Source organism: Silene latifolia, chromosome Y, assembly GCF_048544455.1.
Source record: "Silene latifolia isolate original U9 population chromosome Y, ASM4854445v1, whole genome shotgun sequence".
NCBI lineage: Eukaryota > Viridiplantae > Streptophyta > Magnoliopsida > Caryophyllales > Caryophyllaceae > Silene > Silene latifolia.
In genome coordinates, this window is record NC_133538.1 from 446,425,775 (window position 1) to 446,436,192 (window position 10,418).

General features: G+C 36.2%; 1 long non-coding RNA gene across 1 annotated transcript; it reads right to left on the reverse strand.

Moving 5' to 3' along the window:
* Positions 1-1,349: 1,349 nt before the first annotated feature.
* LOC141626957 (uncharacterized) lies at positions 1,350-3,819 on the reverse strand. Its single transcript, XR_012536519.1, has 3 exons — positions 3,678-3,819; positions 3,493-3,565; positions 1,350-1,584 (listed from the first exon to the last, which is right to left on the reverse strand). It is a non-coding gene; the product is annotated as an uncharacterized LOC141626957 (long non-coding RNA).
* Between the last annotated feature and the right edge of the window lie 6,599 nt (positions 3,820-10,418).

The following is a 10,418-nucleotide window of genomic DNA, read 5'->3' on the forward strand; positions in this document are numbered from 1 at the left end:
AAGGTTTCTGTTTTTTTATTTTTGCCTTTGCCGTGAGCTGAAGAAAAAAAAAGGTTTTTTTTCGTCTTTTTCTTGCTGCCGAGACCAAAAGAAAAAAAAAAGATTTTTTGTTTTGTTTTTGGCCTATATTGATTATACATTAAGTTATTAATGTATGATTAATTGTTGTGAAGAAGTTCACAATTTTAGATACCTAATTATTTTAAAGAAGTTTAAAATAATGTTGGATTAAATTCATATTACAAGATTAATGTGAATTAAGATTAAAATTATTGTGATTAATTGAGGAATTGTCACTTAATTTGATCATTTAATAGGTGGTTTGGATAAATTAATTTACATAATTATGGAATTATGTCTTGCATGTTTAATTTATTTAGTTGATGCATTTTTTTAGTTGAATGAATCATTGAATGGTTTTATTTACGTTTTTTGCAATCGGTTGTAATTTGTATTACCTAGTGTGACCTTAGTTAAATTATGTTTTCGTAATGATGGAAACATAATTTTTAATGTAATTTGAGATCTCGTATCTCCGTTTTGGTTTTCTTTTATATTACGGTTTTGAAATTAGAATGTAAATAGGTTTATTATTTAATTATTAAATTGTAATTTTAGAGAAGACTAAAGACGGAGATTGGATTGCTCACTCCCGCTACATGGATCAAGATGGAACATCAAGACAAGCTTCTCGGGTCCAAGGATGGATTCCAAAGTTGTATTTATGTTCTTTTTGGTAGATAGGCCACACTAGGACTTTATTTTGTTTTACGTTTTACCGTTTTTATTGCTTTTCATTCACATGCTAGTTAGTGCATCATTTTCCGCCTAAAACCAAACCACATACTAAAATACATGAAAATTGACTCATATAGATTGTATGTTAGTTTTCATAGACATACAGGTGTCACACATTTTCAAGCCATCACCTTAGTTTATTCATTCACGCATGCTAGATATTAGTTCGCTTAAAATGAATTAAAATAAAGTTGATGGGATCTTCCTCTAAAACGGAAATTGAGATTAGTCTTTATAAGGGCAAACAACTATGAATCCCTTCTTCGTCGGTAGGCATAATATGACCCCTTCTACGTTGGGTAAGTAGTTTGTGTTGACTTAGTTTATCTCAACATTATAGTCCGAAGAGTTTCTCGTGATTATGATGGACTAAAGATAGAATTTACAGAAATTTATCGACCAAGAATTCTAACAGTAGAATTAGCTAAAAGGTTGGCTTATCAATTTACAGATAATTGAGTCTTGGAATCATTTATATAATTCTTGAGGGAGGTCAATTGTGACACCCCTCGATGAGGCATCAAAAGAACTATTAAATCTAAGCGGAAAATAAGGGATTTTTAAAACCTTTAAAGTTTAAAGTGTGAAATTCACCATAAGTGATCAAACGAAAATGAAAAGTAAAATGAATAAGTTTACAATTAAAAACGAAGTGCGTTGGGGAAAAGATATCCCACGAATAAACACAAGTCTAACGATAGGTGAGTCTAAGCAAACTATAACTAAGGTCCAAGGTTCAACGTTCTCGCTAGCTCACACGTCTTCCCCATAATCTGCATCACAAACCTGTCATTCATGTAAACATGAATGCCACGATCAGGGGGAGTAACTCGAGGTTCTCCCAGCCACAATATGTCAAAATGCACATAAGCAAGAACTTAATTAAACATATTGATCATGCATCATACTTGAATAATATGAACAAGGGAATATAAACGATAATCGTAATGAGATAGGCACATTGCATTCTTAATGAGATAGGCATGGTACATTATATTAAACATGCATTCAAGGTAACCAAAACATGGATATGAGATTAGGCATCGAATCATATGAAGAAGGTAAACAACGGATCAATTGAATAGAAAATACATGGATGGAAACCAATAGTCATTACTTGAAAACCTCTTAACAACCATAGCACGGGACGTGGCTACTAATGTCACATTCATACTTATGGCTTGCATCTCACCATAAGAACGGATGGGAACATCGATCCCGGCGATCATATCGCAACTAGGGGCTTGCATCTCACCACTAGTATCCGATAGGACCAAGACTCTCACAAACAATCATAGAAGACGTGCACACTCGTATATAAGAACACGCCAATGACCGTAACAAGCAAGACATTTACAAAGGATTGACTCAAAACAAGACAAACCCCTAGACTCCAACCTCCTGGTAGGACGACGATCATAATACGGTCCTAGTCTAAATCGGCCGGACTCTCGGGATGGACGACACCCGATTCGACATACAATCCCAAATCGTATCCAAGACTCGATCCATGACACCTAGCCGTGCCCCAAGGTCGAGTAACCCCAAATCGGAACAATGGTACCTAGCCGTACCCCAAAGTCCGAAGAGGCGGAAGGAAGATAGCCCAACTCGGAAACAATGGCACCTAATCGTGACCCAATGTCCGAGGGCAAACAAATAAGGAATGTCGAGTAGTCACACAATGTAAATCGTCACACTCCGGTCACAAATACGAGTAACAACAATAATTCGCATTATCATAACATAAACAAATCCTAAATTGACCATTTACCAATCATAAGAAGGATGCGTAATTAAATAAATGATTAATAGAAGTTATAAGTGAAGAGAAACCATAAGAGAACTCCCAGCCGGGTGGGGACCAAACCCGCACCATTTATGAGCATTGGAACAAAGAGTAAGAAGCCTATGAAGTAAATCATGCAACATAACGTATAAAAGCACTTAACTTAACCAAGTAGATGGTCACTTGATAAGAAAACAACCTTAAAATGAATGTTGTCCATAATGAGCTGAAGCTCAAACTTTACAAAGATTTAAAATGTCACTTTCCGTAAATTCAAGGATGAGCTTCGGCTCATTTGCACCAGAATTTAAATAACACCATTATAATGAAGGAATTCAACCAACACACCACCAATTCTACCCAAAGTTGCTTCAACATCATTGTTGGACACATAATCAACCTCCAAGTATCAAATATACAATTAAAAACAAGAATCCACAACATACAACATTCATAAATTACTCCATGTTCATGAATAAGACTTAATAAGGTAAACTCAACATAAAGATTCCATCTTTTTCACTCAAAAGCTTAGATCTCAACATACCCACATACTAATTCACCATTTAAGACATATTTCAAAACAACCATACTACCAACTTCATCATTTACAATATTAATCCAATAAATAATCTCATGACACAATTAAACATGTCAACTAAGCATGATTAAGACGGATTTTTCTCTAATTAACATATGTAAACAACCCATTTAATCCAATTGAACAAACATGTGACAAAAGACTAGAAATTCCTCAAACAACCATAAGACGGTTTCACAAACCAATTTATCTAACAATGAACATGTGAAACATGTAAAGATTCATACTTTAACAAACACAAGAATAAACCACAACATATAAACACATTAAATTGACATAATGTCGAGTAACCCATCACCGTTACCTTTTAGCTCTTTAATCCACAATAGAATCGTCTACCTTTCAAGAATCCACTTCCGGGTCAACTAAACTTTCTCCTAAACATAAGAAAACACAAAATAAGACTAAGAATCGAAACTAGAAAAAGGTTACCAAGTGTAAAATGGTTCGACAGCTCTTTATAAGGAGGAAAGTCGGACTCTTTCTTACCTAGAAAGATGGAGGGCGATTAGAGGGAGAGATAGGCGCGAAAATCACTTGATTTGGACAAGAATTGAGCAAGTTATGGAGTTTTGAAGATTTGTAAGAGAAATGTATAAAAATGGTGGTGGTTGTTGAAGATGAATGCTGAAAAATTGAGGAGTGAGGTGTGTTCTAGGGTTTCCTTCATGATATTTATGAGGAGGAAAGAGTAGTATGTGAGCCCATTAGTCATACTAGGCCCAACATGCAAGATTGAGTCGATATGCACTAGAAATTACGTCTCAAGCCCACTACAACTCAAGACGGGAAATATTATTATTATTATCATTATTATCCGAACAAAATATTTATTTTGTATAACTTAAGCTTTAAAAATATAATATTTATAAAAATCATGTTTAATAATGTAATTAATTAAATTAAATAATTAAAAATATAAATAAGACAATAGAACGGTTAATTAAATTATAAATGTCAAAGTGGAAAATTCGCATGTGTTACAGTCATCCCATCTTTTAAAAAGTTTCACCCTCGAAACTTGAAGGTAGAAAAGAAGGTTATAAAAAGTAAAACTGAACTTTTAAAATCGGTAACCAAAACATTAAAAGGTTACTTGCTTGTAAGAATTAAAATTCTTTTAGAAGTTCCAAATAAAATTTTCCAACAGGACCAACTTCTCATCAAAGGAACTAAGTGTTCTTGTTACGTATTCAAGAATATCACATTCCAAATCAAAGATATGGTCAAAAGCAAAACATTTGTATAAATCGAAAATCAAAATACTTTCAAAAACATTAATGAAGAGTTTTCAAAAGTATAAGTCTCATTCATGGAACGAAATTGCTCTTGTCGTGCACACAAGAACGCTAACTTTCCAAGTCAAAGACAAATCTAAGACAAAAGTAACTCGTCGACAAGCGTAGAACAAATTATTAAACGTTTCAAATAACGAGTTCTAACATCCGATCGACGTCAAAATCAAAAGAAAAGGCAATTCACTCAAATTTTCTTTTGCAGAGGTCAAAATAGAAATAGAGGTTTCATTTCTAAATTCAAAAGGAAGTCAAATTCCTGAAAATATAATATTAAATTCTTGACAACGAAATCATAAGTAGATCAAAGCTAGTTAGAAATTGAGCAAAGTTAAAAGTAGCTCGGGTTTAGCAATTAAAAAAAACAATAAAAAGAAGTCCTACTCATAGAACAAAAGGAGAACTAAATCAAATTTCCATTTTCAAACCTTTAAAATAGGTATAGTTTTGTAAGAGTAACATAAACTTTTAACAATGGATCAAAAGTGGTAGCTTGAAATGTTTAGAAATAGTACGAAATGAAGAGAACTTAGATATCATGAAAACAAGGTACGCTAAGAGGGTTCAGACTTAACCAACAAAAGAGCTATGATGAACTTCCTAGGAGAAGTGTTGAAATCGAGTCTACGAGGATATCAAAGATTGAATTTCACAAGTTACGAGTATCAAATTTAAAGGAGGAGCATGATGAAGCGAAGAAGAGAGGTATGAACGGAAATGCTCATGCTTAAGGGAGGAAGGAATTTAAACAACAAGGAAACGCCGAAAAGTCAAATCTCAAACAACAAAGTCATCCTGAACGGTAACTCATGACCACATAACTCCCAAGAATTTCCTCAAGATACTTGCACACTTTACTCCTATGCTATCCCGTGGGTCAAGTCACTCCACCACAATTGTAATTCCATAACCCTCAAATATAAGTCATCTATAAACGATTTCCACAAAAGATCAAAACTACTAACAGAGTTACACACATAACCAACTATCGACTACTAGGAGTTCTCACTATGGTAAAATCCTTAATCAAAGGTCAAAATCTCAAGGTCTTTATACTTTCTAACACTCCAAACCAAAATCTTATTCACACCCGAATTCACAAGCATAGATGATCACATTCCCCAAATCATAAAGACCACCAACCAAAATTAAATAGGTTTGTCATACAATTTTTCCTACCCAACTCAACTCGAGTTCCACTAATCAAATTTGACGAAATCAAGGTTCACAAAGAATCCTCAAAGAGCATCTCCCTCACTCTACAACGTAGCCAACAATGCCATCACTCCACTAAAGAAACAAGAGCAATAACTAGGTCAAGAAATGATAGGAAATTTCAAAGGGATACAAGAACATGACAAGGTGTGAGATCAAAGGAGTCAATAATAAAGGTAACTAGTTAACACCAAAGAAGAGATATTAGAATTAGAGAGGTATTCAAGGCAAGGAAAATACAAGTAAACTTTTATACTTAAGAATTAAATCTAATCAAGGTATGAACGAAGGGAAGGAAGATGATTAAAGGTACGAAGGGGGATTTTGAAGGCTTAAACCATACGCTTTCTAAGACTTAAGGTTCTCTCTAACAAGGTCACGCCTATTAGGATATTGTACCATCATAACAAAACGACCAAATTCCAAAATGAGGGTCAAGGCAATTCATCTCATTCCTTATATGCAAGTCTCTCTTAAAGGATTACACCTCTATGACTGATCAAGGTAAAAATAAACGCTCGCTTAAGGGTTGATAAATTGGTTAGATTCATTGTTCACCTATCCTATCACATATTAGGATCTCCCTAAAGTAAGTCTACCACTCAAGTATAACAACATCTCTTTATCTCAAGTTCTCGACACAACCTCGATGTTTTTAAAAGCCAAAGAACGAATTAACAAAGACTCCTCCACAAAATTCTCAAGGGACAACTAATATCAAATCACATCCCCAATCTATACGGGATCATTAACATCTAAAAATGGGTTTTCTTCCAAGCTCATATCATGAGCCTTACTCCATGATTACTCCTAAGGTAACAACGCTCAACCTACTAAGCTTTCAAATCCCAAGCGTAGACAACAAAGCCAAGTTCCATAGCCTAAGTAACATATACAACTCACACTTACACAAGGAATTCCACCAATCAAATATACTCACTTTATCAAGGAACTAGGTATAAGAATCACTAAGCACGTCTCATCACACTACCTAAGCCTTTCTAACGTCACAACCTCTCAAAACTAGGGTCAAGGGTCAAACACAAACAAACTCCACAAAAGTTAAATTATTCGACCAAAGTTAACATTCCATAAAGCCAAGATAAAGGTGTACATGAGGGGTCTTATGAGAAGAAAAGGTACAAAGACAACTCCCAAGATATGGGATAAGAGTTGCGAAAGGTATAGAAGCACAAAGACAAGGGAATATGACAAGGCATTCGAAGAGAGGGAGGTATCTTCAAGACGGTAAAGACACCCTTCAAGAGAAAGAAATCCACAAGCAAGATGTGATGGAAGAAGAAACAAAAACGAAGGATAGGTCGGGTGGGTACCAAACTAGCTTCCAAGGTAAAGCAAAAGGGAGTTTAGAAAGGGAGGATGAGCATCGCGGGATAAAAGTAAGGAAAGGTGGATCAAGGATAGAAAACACACCCATAACGGTGTCGGGAGGAACGGCGGTTCCGACTTGATTCTCGACAAGAATGACTCTTCTTGGCTCGGCTTCCGGAGCATGAGGGAGAGGAGGAGGGGTAGTCTTCTTCTCGGGGCAATTCTTGAAGAGATGTCCGGGCTTCTTGCAATGGTAACACTTCAAGGGCATATCATAGCATCCAATCCCGGGGTGATAAGCTTGCCCACACTTGAAGCACTTGCGGTTCTCCCTAAGCCTATTAGTAGATGTAGGGACTTGTCCTTTTGGCTTTTGCACTATTGGCTCTTGTCCTCCATGGTCTGGTACTCTTTGTCCTTGGACTCTCGGCGCCAACCTCTCCTTGCTAGAAGACGACGAGGATGAGGGCACAAATGGCCTCTTGCCACGGCGGTTAGAGCGATGATTAACTTGAGCATTAGCATTTCGTTGATTCCGAAGAATTAGAGTAAGAGCTTCCATGATAGTATTCTCCACCTTGGTTGGTCGTACCATCTTCGCAAGACACCAAAAGAGTCAACCATGTTAGCACCTAACAAATAGCATGCACAAAGAGACTACCAACTTAGGTCCTTAATTCTACCCATCTCTCATTTAGTATTTGAGGTCAAGTTCAATTTAAATTTCGGGTACACGTGTGTGCGTCGGGAGCAACATATGCTCGATACCAATCAGACACCCCTCGATGAGGCATCAAAAGAACTATTAAATCTAAGCGGAAAATAAGGGATTTTTAAAACCTTTAAAGTTTAAAGTGTGAAATTCACCATAAGTGATCAAACGAAAATGAAAAGTAAAATGAATAAGTTTACAATTAAAAACGAAGTGCGTTGGGAAAAGATATCCCACGAATAAACACAAGTCTAACGATAGGTGAGTCTAAGCAAACTATAACTAAGGTCCAAGGTTCAACGTTCTCGCTAGCTCACACGTCTTCCCCATAATCTGCATCACAAACCCGTCATTCATGTAAACATGAACGCCACGATCGTGGGGAGTAACTCAGGTTCTCCCACCACAATATGTCAAAATGCACATAAGCAAGAACTTAATTAAACATATTGATCATGCATCATACTTGAATAATATGAACAAGGGAATATAAACGATAATTGTAATGAGATAGGCACATTGCATTCTTAATGAGATAGGCATGGTACATTATATTAAACATGCATTCAAGGTAACCAAAACATGGATATGAGATTAGGCATCGAATCATATGAAGAAGGTAAACAACGGATCAATTGAATAGAAAATACATGGATGGAAACCAATAGCCATTACTTGAAAACCTCTTAACAACCATAGCACGGGACGTGGCTAATAATGTCACATTCATACTTATGGCTTGCATCTCACCATAAGAACGGATGGGAACATCGATCCCGGCGATCATATCGCAACTAGGGGCTTGCATCTCACCACTAGTATCCGATAGGACCAAGACTCTCACAAACAATCATAGAAGACGTGCACTCTCGTATATAAGAACACGCCAATGACCGTAACAAGCAAGACATTTACAAAGGATTGACTCAAAACAAGACAAACCCCTAGACTCCAACCTCCTGGTAGGACGACGATCATAATACGGTCCTAGTCTAAATCTGGCCAGACTCTCGGGATGGACGACACCCGATTCGACATACAATCCCAAATCGTATCCAAGACTCGATCCATGACACCTAGCCGTGCCCCAAGGTCGAGTAACCCCAAATCGGAACAATGGTACCTAGCCGTACCCCAAAGTCCGAAGAGGCGGAAGGAAGATAGCCCAACTCGGAAACAATGGCACCTAATCGTGACCCAATGTCCGAGGGCAAACAAATAAGGAATGTCGAGTAGTCACACATTGTAAATCGTCACACTCCGGTCACAAATACGAGTAACAACAATAATTCGCATTATCATAACATAAACAAATCCTAAATTGACCATTTACCAATCATAAGAAGGATGCGTAATTAAATAAATGATTAATAGAAGTTATAAGTGAAGAGAAACCATAAGAGAACTCCCAGCCGGGTGGGGACCAAACCCGCACCATTTATGAGCATTGGAACAAAGAGTAAGAAGCCTATGAAGTAAATCATGCAACATAACGTATAAAAGCACTTAACTTAACCAAGTAGATGGTCACTTGATAAGAAAACAACCTTAAAATGAATGTTGTCCATAATGAGCTGAAGCTCAAACTTTACAGCATTTAAAATGTCACTTTCCAGAAATTCTGTCAAGGATGAGCTTCGGCTCATTTGCACCAGAATTTAAATAACACCATTATAATGAAGGAATTCAACCAACACACCACCAATTCTACCCAAAGTTGCTTCAACATCATTGTTGGACACATAATCAACCTCCAAGTATCAAATATACAATTAAAAACAAGAATCCACAACATACAACATTCATAAATTACTCCATGTTCATGAATAAGACTTAATAAGGTAAACTCAACATAAAGATTCCATGTTTTTCACTCAAAAGCTTAGATCTCAACATACCCACATACTAATTCACCATTTAAGACATATTTCAAAACAACCATACTACCAACTTCATCATTTACAATATTAATCCAATAAATAATCTCATGACACAATTAAACATGTCAACTAAGCATGATTAAGACGGATTTTTCTCTAATTAACATATGTAAACAACCCATTTAATCCAATTGAACAAACATGTGACAAAAGACTAGAAATTCCTCAAACAACCATAAGACGGTTTCACAAACCAATTTATCTAACAATGAACATGTGAAACATGTAAAGATTCATACTTTAACAAACACAAGAATAAACCACAACATATAAACACATTAAATTGACATAATGTCGAGTAACCCATCACCGTTACCTTTTAGCTCTTTAATCCACAATAGAATCGTCTACCTTTCAAGAATCCACTTCCGGGTCAACTAAACTTTCTTCTAAACATAAGAAAACACAAAATAAGACTAAGAATCGAAACTAGAAAAAGGTTACCAAGTGTAAAATGGTTCGACAGCTCTTTATAAGGAGGAAAGTCGGACTCTTTCTTACCTAGAAAGATGGAGGGCGATTAGAGGGAGAGATAGGCGCGAAAATCACTTGATTTGGACAAGAATTGAGCAAGTTATGGAGTTTTGAAGATTTGTAAGAGAAATGTATAAAAATGGTGGTGGTTGTTGAAGATGAATGCTGAAAAATTGAGGAGGGAGGTGTGTTCTAGGGTTTCCTTCATGATATTTATGAGGAGGAAAGAGTAGTATGTGAGCCCATTAGTCATACTAGGCCC